The sequence below is a fragment of the Triticum urartu genome, chromosome 3A (assembly GCF_056163025.1).
Source record: "Triticum urartu cultivar PI428250 chromosome 3A, HENAU_Tu73, whole genome shotgun sequence".
Taxonomy (NCBI): Eukaryota; Viridiplantae; Streptophyta; class Magnoliopsida; order Poales; family Poaceae; genus Triticum; species Triticum urartu.
In genome coordinates, this window is record NC_141875.1 from 53,860,374 (window position 1) to 53,870,317 (window position 9,944).

Below are 9,944 nucleotides of genomic sequence, written 5' to 3' on the forward strand. Positions count from 1 at the left end.
AACTTGGGAGACTAAAAATATCATCTTCATTAAACGTAGCATCCCCAAGCTTGGGACAAACATTAATTGCAGCAAATATATTCTCAAAAACATCATCTTCATCAAACATAGCATCCCCAAGCTTGGGCCTTTTCATATCATAAGCATAATCACTCTCATCATTAATAGTATGGATAGCACCAATAGTATAGCAGTTATCATCATCACAAGGAGTAATAGGAGCAACATCATTTGGGAGAGATACCTTTTTACCTTTGATTCTCCGTCTTTTCTTTTTCTTCTTCACATCATGTGTGGGTTTAACCCTCTTTTTGGAGCTCCTTATTAATGACATTGGTTGAATAGAAGGCTCCTCCTCGTTGCCTGATTCATCATAAGAAATAATAGAAGGATATTGAGAAGTCTCTTCCCTTTCATTAGTATTATCTTCATCTTCTATTTGTTTTCTTTTCTTTATGTAATTGGCAATATAAGGATTTTCATTACAATTCACCGCACAATACATATAAATTTCCTCTAGATCAAAATCAAGAAGTTTATCATGGGCAAATACTGGAAGATAGTTAGTTATACGTTTCATTTCTTCATAACCCATAAGCAAACTAAGTTCATTATGATGTGCAAGGGAAATCAAGTCTTCACAATTTTTGGAAACGATTAGATCATGAAACAATTTGCATCGGATGGTTAAATAGGAGCAACATAGTATTGGTGCTATCCTATTGGTGTGTACTTGCAAACAATTATCAATAGTATGGATAGCACCAATAGTATAGCAATTATCATGATCACAATGAGAAATAGGAGCAACATAATTTGGGAGAGATACCTTTCTACCTTTACTTCTCCGTCTTTTCTCTTTCTTCTTCACATCATGTGTGGGTTTAATCCTCTTTTCAGAGCTCCTTATTAATGAGATTGGTTGAATAGGAGGCTCCTCCTCGTTACCTGATTTATCATAAGAAATAATAGGAGGACATTGGGAAGCCTCTTCCCTTTCATTAGTATTCTCTTCATCCTCTATTTGTTTTGTTTTCTTTATGTGATTGGCAATATAAGGATTTTCAATGCAATTCACCGCACAATACATAAAAATTTCATCTAGATCAATATCGAGGAATTTCTCAAGGTTATACTCTGGAATATGCTTAGTTATATGTTTCATTTCTTCATAAACCAAAAGCAAACTAAGTTCATTATCATGTGTAATGGAAATCAAATCATCACAATTTTTGGACACGATAGGATCATGGAACAATTTGCATCGGAGATTTAAATGACCATGTTCATTGCAAACTTCACAAGTATGGTGAATTTTTTTAAAATTTTCAGCACAAAATCTAGCCTCTCTTGCAACCATTTAGTTTCTAAATACTTATGCCTCTTGCAAAATCTATTTTCCCTAATTGGTGTGTACTTGCAAACTCTATGCACTCCACAAAAGTTGATATGCTTATAAGAGACATTTTCATCATGACTGGTGCAATCATCATTCGTACTATGGATATTCAAGGAGTTCATACCAACAACATTGCAATCATGCTCATCATTCATAGATTTAGTGCCAAACATTTTATAGACTTATTCTTCTAGCATTTGAGCACAATTTTCCTTTCCATCATTCTCACGGAAGATATTAAAAAGTTGAAGTGTATGAGGCAAACTCAATTCCATTTTTTGTAGTTTTCTTCTATAAACTAAACTAGTGCTAAAACAAGAAACAAAAAGATTCGATTGCAAGATCTAACGATATACCTTCAAGCGCTAACCTCCCCAGCAACGGCGCCAGAAAAGAGCTTGATGTCTACTACACAACCCTCTTCTTGTAGACGTTGTTGGGCCTCCAAGTGCAGAGGTTTGTAGGACAGTAGCAAATTTCCCTCAAGTGGATGACCTAAGGTTTATCAATCTGTGGGAGGCGTAGGATGAAGATGGTCTCTCTCAAGCAACCCTGCAACCAAATAACAAAGAGTCTCTTGTGTACCCAACACACCCAATACAATGGTAAATTGTATAGGTGCACTAGTTCGGCGAAGAGATGGTGATACAAGTGCAATATGGATGGTAGATATAGGTTTTTGTAATCTGAAAATATAAAAACAGCAAGGTAAGTAATGATAAAAGTGAGCACAAACGGTATTGCAATGCGTTGAAACAAGGCCTAGGGTTCCTACTTTCACTAGTGCAAGTTCTCTTAACAATAATAACATAATTGGATCATATAACTATCCCTCAACATGCAACAAAGAGTCCCTCCAAAGCCACTAATAGCGGAGAACAAACGAAGAGATTATGGTAGGGTACGAAACCACCTCAAAGTTATCCTTTCGGATCGATCTATTCAAGAGTCCGTAGTAAATAACATGAAGCTATTCTTTCCGTTCAATCTATCATAGAGCTCATACTAGAATAACACCTTAAGACAGAAATCAACCAAAACCCTAATGTCACCTAGATACTCCAATGTCACCTCAAGTATCCATGGGTATGATTATATGATATGCATCACACAATCTCAGATTCATCTATTCAACCAACACAAAGAACTTCAAAGAGTACCCCAAAGTTTCTATCGGAGAGTCAAGACAAAAACGTGTGCCAACCCCTATGCATAAGTTCACGAGATCACGGTACTCGCAGGTTGATCACCAAAACATACATCAGGTGGATCACATGATATCCCATTGTCACCACAGATAAGCACGTGCAAGCCATACATAAAGCGTTCTCAAATTCTAGAAGACTCAATCCAATAAGATAACTTCAAAGGGAAAACTCAATCCATTACAAGAGAGTAGAGGGGGAGAAACATCATAAGATCCAACTATAATAGCAAAGCTTGCGATACATCAAGATCGTACCACCTCAAGAACACGAGAGAGAGAGAGAGAGATCAAACACATAGCTACTGGTACATACCCCCAACCCTGAGGGTGAACTACTCCCTCCTCGTCATGGAGAGCGCTGGGATGATGAAGATGGCCACGGGGGAGGGATTCCCCCTCCGGCAGGGTGCCATAACGGGTCTAGATTGGTTTTTGGTGGCTACGGAGGCTTTTGGCGGCGGAACTCCTGATCTATTGTGCTCCTCGATGTTTTTAGGGTATATGGATATATATAGGCGAAAGAAGTCGGTCAGGGGAGCCATGAGGGGGCCACGAGGGTGGGGGGCGTGCCCAGGGGGCAGGCGCGCCTCCCTGCCTCGTGGCCACATCGAAGCTTCCTTGACTTCAACTCCAAGTCTCCTAGATCATGTTCGTTCCAAAAATCACGCTCCCGAAGGTTTCATTCTGTTTGTACTCCGTTTGACATTCCTTTTCTGCGAAACACTGAAACAAGGGAAAAAACAGAAACTAGCACTGGGCTCTGGGTTAATAGGTTAGTCCCAAAAATAATATAAAAGTGCATAATGAAGCCCATAAGCATCGAAAACAGATAATATAATAGCATGGAACAATCAAAAATTATAGATACGTTGGAGACGTATCACCAATTACTTCCCGCTGGCCCTAAAACCCAACGTCATGTCTTGGTTGATGCACTTGCTGGTGGACTCCATTTCTTCTTGGTCAGATCTGTGCCATGAGTTCATTGGTGCCTTCACTGGAGGCCACCAAGCTCATGGCCAGGCGAGTGATTTGCATGTCATTCCCCATAAGGAAGGAGAAAACCTGCGCAAGTACATACAGAGGTTCAGCCGGGTGCAGTACAACATCCCCGACGTTCACCCCGGCAACCATAGTAGGGATTCTTGTGATCCCATAGGTGTCGTTTCCCACCGCCATATTTGGCGCGCCAGGTAGGGGGCGCAGTTGTGAGAATCCAGTCTAGCGGCCGGCTTAGCAGTTTCTCATGGCCATGGCTTCCGGAGAAGAAGACATCCAAGGGAACGACGCCGCCTGCAAGCGCGAAGGACACCGGTGCGGCGACAGGAAAGCTAAGTCATACAAAACCTTAAGCGATTTCATTTTTATATATGAGGTTATTGTCCTCGGAGGTCCTACCCTATGTATGAAGGCCTGCACGCAAAGGGGCCCTTCCGCAATTGGCAACACCCTTGTTCTGTTTCGAGTCCGCTCAACAGCTCAAGCGGCCGCGTCGAGAGTGGCAGGGTAGCTGACTCGAGTCAAGCTCGACAATTTGAGCATCCGCGTTGAGAACGGTAAGGTGGCTCGCTCGGCAGCAAGCACACCCGGCAGGCCATTGAGGATCCGTCCTCAAGGTGCTTCCCTGGGTTTACGCGCCGGCAAGCCTGCCCGTTTAATGTAGGGTAAACAGACAAAGGGGAAGATAACACGCATTGTACCAAAAGTGCTGCAGAGTTATATTACATCAATTGTTGCTGCGGTTCTAACTAAAGATAAAAACTGTCTTGGTCGTGAACCTGCAGCGACAGTGGGAGACGGGGTGCCTAATCTCGGCGTTGGCCCTCCACCCTCTCGATTTCACCGATGCGGCCGATGATGGGCTTGATACGCTCCTTGAGCGCCACGAGGTCCACACCCGCCAGCAAGCTGTCCAGCGCGGCGTCGAAGTCGAGGTTGGGGTTCCAGTACGCCATCTTGGTGAGAACCTTGGTCATGGCACCCTGGTAAAGCCTCCGGGCCTCATTGGCCAGCGAGGCCGCCCGGTTGGCACGAAGCCGCTCCAAGGCACCGACAACCCTCTCAAAGAACAGGGTCAGGCTGCAGTTGGTGCTCAAGTTCGGCTCCGGGGTGTGCCTCACATCCGGTATCCCCATGGTAGCCAGCTGCATGGTGGCCTTGTCGGCAATGGCGGCGAGGCGATTGAGCCAACGGTTCTCGCCCTCCACGTGCTCCTTGTGGGCGAGGACGTCGTCCTTCCGCAGCTGCTTCTCGGTCTCTAGGTTCTTGGTCAGGGTCTCCTCCCGGGCCTTGCTCTCTGACAACATCCCCTCGAGACCCTCCAGCATCAGCCTGAGGTCTTTGATAGAGTTGTTGGCCTCAGAGAGCTCCCCGGCCCTGCTGAGGACCGCGCCTTGCGCCTCGGGTCAGGGCGCTGTTGAGCGTGTCCTTCTCCTTGGATAGCGCCAGGACCTGGTTTTTCAGCCCGTCCCGCTCCACCTCCAGCTCCTTCGTCTTGTCGGCGTGAACCTGGGCCTGGGCATTGGGTGCCTCCCTGTGCCTCTGCTCCAGCCCATGGGTCCGCTCCGCAACGAGCTTCTCCACCTCCTCATCATTGCCGCGGAGCGTTGCGGCAAGCTTCTCCTCACATGCGGCAAGGTCCTCCTCCTGGGAGTTCAGCGCAGCCTTGTGCTGGGCTCGAGCGGCCTCGGCTGCGGCGTCCAAGCTCTCCGCCGTCTCCTGGGCCTTCTCAATATCGGCCTGCTTCATGGTGAGCTCCACCTCGTGCTTGGCCATCTTTCCCTGGGCGACCTTCAGCTCCTCACAAGCTTGGTGGAACCAATTCTGCGTCTCGGCGACGCACCTTGAGGTCCGCCTTCGCATTGTCCACCGTTGCCGCCCTGGACTTGGCCTTGTCCAGGCGGGCGCGATGGAGTGCTTGGAGCTTCCGGAAGTTGGCACCCATGGCCTAGAGAAGCCGCTCCTCTTGAGAACCATCGCCACCGGCGCTCGGCTTGTCAACAACCTCGAGCCCGGCGGCAGCAAGCACCTCTTCGTCGAAAACCTCTCCCCGATGGGCGCCCTGGAGCTCGACGACCCTGGGAGGTGGACGAAGAGATCGTCGCTCACCCTCAGGTACCCACCGGAGCCAGAGGCGGTAGACGAGGAATGCTTGTCATCAGCACCCTCCTCCCCGGCAGGTCCCTTACCGGCCTCCTCGGCGGTAGCCTTGCCGGGCTCCCCGGCAGGCCCCTTGGCAGCGTCCTCGGTAGCACCCTTGGCGGCTCTTCAGCAGCGGTCTTCTCGGCCTCTGCCGCGGCATTCTTGGCGACATCCTCAATAACGGTTAGGATCTGGGTATCGGAAGGGGGGGTAAAGCCAAGACCAGGATTCAAGAAGAACAGAATAGAAGGGATGGAAGGCGAGTGGCTTACCCGTGCCAGGCTGGGAAGCAGAGGCCCCCTCTCCGCCAGCATCAGGCGCCGAGGTGCGGTTGCCGGTGCCCAAGCCTGCCTCCTCTTCCTCCGTGTGCATGGGCTCGGAGCTTGGCGCCCTTGCCGGGGACGCCCCTCGGGGTGGCGTGGTTGACAAAGGCGGCGTGTTGGGGGTAGCCCTCAGGGGCTCCTCCTACTGCTGTCCTCCCCCTGTGATCACGGCAAGGTCAACGCCAAGGATCATGCCCTTGGTACACGTCGACGGGAAGTGAGTGGCAAACTTACTCTGGGGGCTGCGCCGGGGGCTGCTGTCCGGACTGCTCACCACCACCAGTGGCGCCTTAGAGGTGCCCGCCGGGGGCTGGCCGCCCGCCGAAGACCTGGCCCTCTTCACCCTCTGGGCCAGTGTCTCCATATCCCTGCCAATACGAAAACAAGTCAAGATGAGAAATACAGTCAGTGGAGTTGAAGATGACGAAAGGAAACGACGCTTACTCATCCTCCTCCTCCTCTTCTGCTGCCTTCCTCTTCCTCCTCGGGCTGAGAGACCCGAGGCCAAATAAGACCTTTGTGTCGTCGGCGGCGGGAGGAGGGGAAGCAGGCGGAGGGGGGAAGCAGGCGGAGTTGGTGGACGCTTGGACAAAGAAGAAGCAGATGCTTTCTTCTTCGCCACTGCGGCCTTCACCAACTTCTTCGCCGCCGCAGCCCTCGCTTGGCGCGCGGACGTCTCCTGGGTTTGCCGGGGTGGCATGGCCCTGCCGGGCCGGACCGGCTCGCCAGAGGTGGCCCGTCGCAGGACTCGCCTTTTTGCCGCGGCAGGGGGCTCGGCAGCCTCAGCCTCCTCCTCGGACGGCTCATCGTCGTCGTCTTCAATAAGAGGAGCCCCGGTGCCGGCGCTGCTGGCCTCCCCAGCACACTCCGTCCGCTGGGCGAGCTCCTTCTCCTCTGCGGCCGCCGCGGCTTTGACCGCCAAGCCGCCGGCGCTGCCGGCCTCCCTGGCGAGCTCTACCTCCGCCGCCCTGGTGGCGATGTAGTCCAGCTCCGACTGGGTGGTGTCCTGGACGAGTCGCGGTTCCTCGCGGATGTACTTCTCTGCTAGGGTGTCAAAAAACCCCTGCACCTGCTCCTCGGGTGGGGCGACCCAGCTTCGGACGGGGCCGTGCGCGTTGCAGTCCGGCATCATGGCGATGATGTCGGTCTGGCACGAGTTGTTGCTCAGCGGGACCACCCTCGCCGGCAACCCAAACAAGGTCCCCTTGACGACCTTGCCGGCCTTCGCGGCCTTGCTGGACCTCTTGACCCTGCCGTCGCGGTCCACATTGAGCTGGAAGAGCCGCTGGAAGAAGTGGGCATGCGCCAACACGGTGAAGTTGTGGTCGAGGCCGGGGCGGAGTCGCATGATGTCCGCCGCGTTCGTGAAATGCCAGGCCGGCCTCCCCTTGTTATGTAGCGGAGCGATTCGGCGGCGGAGGAAATCCGCCCCGATCATCTCAAGGGTGAGCCCGGCCTCGGTGAGGCAAAGAATCCTGGTGGTGGTGACCGTGAGCTTCGCGTCGTCAGGGTCGACACTGCTCCAATCATTGCCGCGAACCGGCGGCGCCTGGCGAACCCGGCAAAACTCTTGTGGATCCTCCTCTTCGATCCAGCACCACCGGCCCCGCCACTCCTCCCACCCCTCCTTCTAAGCGCCCTCCGGATATGTTCCCTTGGACCTCGGGATCCAGGCGACACAACCAGAGATGGCGCCTCCCTTCTGGATCCGAGGGAAGAAGTAGTGGCGGAAGAGCGTCGTGTTGGGGTGCACGCCGGTGAAGCCCTCGCAGAGATGGGCGAAGAGAGCCATGCACGCCAAGACATTTGGGGTAAAATCCAGGAGATGGAAGCCGAATGCATGCATGGTGTCATTTAAGAAATCGGAGAAGGGGGGCAAAGGCTGCAGGAGACGTAATCGACGAAGAACGGATACCGATTCGGGGCGGCCTCGCCGCAGTTGGCGGGGATGACGCGTGTGGCAGGATGCCCCGACGTCTCTCCCTCCGTCTTGACCCCCCACAGCGGCCTGAAGTTGTCCCGAAGGTGGTCCGCGTCGACTGTCGAAGGAAAGTAGGCGAGCTCCGTCCGCCGCGCCGCCGACTCCTTCTCCGGCGGCTCCGCTTCTCCGGATTTTTGGCCACTCCCTTGTCCTTGCCAGTTTTGGGTGCCATGGCGGCCGCGAGCAATGGAAGGGAAAGGGCAGCGAAAGTGCAGCGGCGGCGAGCAGGGGCTTGTGGAAGAAGGAAGTAACGGCGAGCAGGGGCTTGCGAAAGTGCACGGAAGGTAAATGAGCAGCATGCCCGCGGCCGTTTCCTTTTTTACGGGGAAGGCGCGGCCGCCTCTTTACCACGATGTGACGCATGCATGCGGAAACTGCCCCACGCATGACCCCCACGTCACGCACGACCCTCCACGTCGCGCGTTCAATGCGGGTCGTGGGGAAGCACGGCGGACGAAAAGTTACTGTGGTAAAATCCGCCCGACCTGCCCGCGCACCATTCTGGGCCTAGCCCAACAATGCGCCGCATTTATGTATGGCCCAGGCCCCGGAGCTCCTGTCGGTGTACAAAAGTAGGGGCTCTCCTTTTGACCCCTTTACTTGTGCGCGGGCGATCAGAGCAACGCGTCGCGGCCACACTTAGCAGGGCAGAGGAGGGAAGCCGGAGAGAAGCCGAAACACCAAGGCAAACAAGACAACGCCAAGGCCGAGAGCACAAAGAGTAGAGGGACGAAGCAGGTTCCCCCGGCAAGACCCTTGCCGGGGCAGCCTCAGCGTCCCCGACAAGACCCTTGCCGGGGTAGCTCGCCCAACACCAGCGGAGCACGCCACCCTTGAGCCCACGGTCTCCAACACCATCAACCACGTTGGGCCAGGGCTCGGGAGGCACCTCCATGGTTGCATGCAGATCTTTGTGAAGACAGAGAATACTCAAGATCAGATGAGGACCAGAAGACGGCGACCCTCGGCGGGAAGTCCACAAGGCCCCCGGCAAGACCCTTGCCCGGGATGATAGCGAGGCCCCCGGCAAGACCCTTGCCGGGGATGACGGCAACGCCACGGCAGAGACCCTTGCCGGGCCCCCGGCAAGACCCTTGCCGAGGGCATCAGCAGGGCCACTGCCATACCCGTACCAGCCAAGACTACCACCGCCGTTCGCATGCAGCTACCAGCCTAACCAGCTGTGCAGGCACCTACGTGGCAACATGCGACTTCCAGGCCAAATAAGCAGGCACCTGTGTGGCGGTGTGTGGACCTTCATGAAGGCCCTACCACCGCGCCACCTCAGTTGCCTGCCTGTCTACATGGCACTGCATGCATTGCTAGCCTGGGCGCGTGTCGAAGTGAGGAGCAGCTGCGACGGACGGGACGGGCCTCGTTCCCGTCCCCGATAAAGCTAAGAGACACCTAAGGTATGCATTAAATGTGTCTTGTCCTGTAATACGGGTGATAAGCTCGCAGTACTGTAGGCCTTTCCACCTCCTGTGTGCCACTGTGGCAGCCCCTTTCGATTATAAAAGGAGGTCTATGGCGTACTGGAGGGGGATTCGGCTCTTTTGAACTACACAGCCACCGTAGCTAGTTCGAGAGCCCAAGAACACTCAATACATCCACTAAAGCAGGACTAGGGTTTTACGCATCCTCGCGGCCCGAACCTGGGTAAACGATCTTTGTGCTGACTGTTAATCCTGCTCTTCTCACGACCCCACGCCCCGGCAACCGTAGTAGGGATTCTTGTGATCCCATAGGTGTCGTTTCCCACCGACAACTAGACTGGTTTATTTTTGGTGGGAGAGGTGCTTTGTAATGGGCTCAATCTTGCGGTGCTCTATATCCATGTGACAGAAAGGGACAAGACACATATTTGTATTGTTGCTATTAAGGGAAAAAATG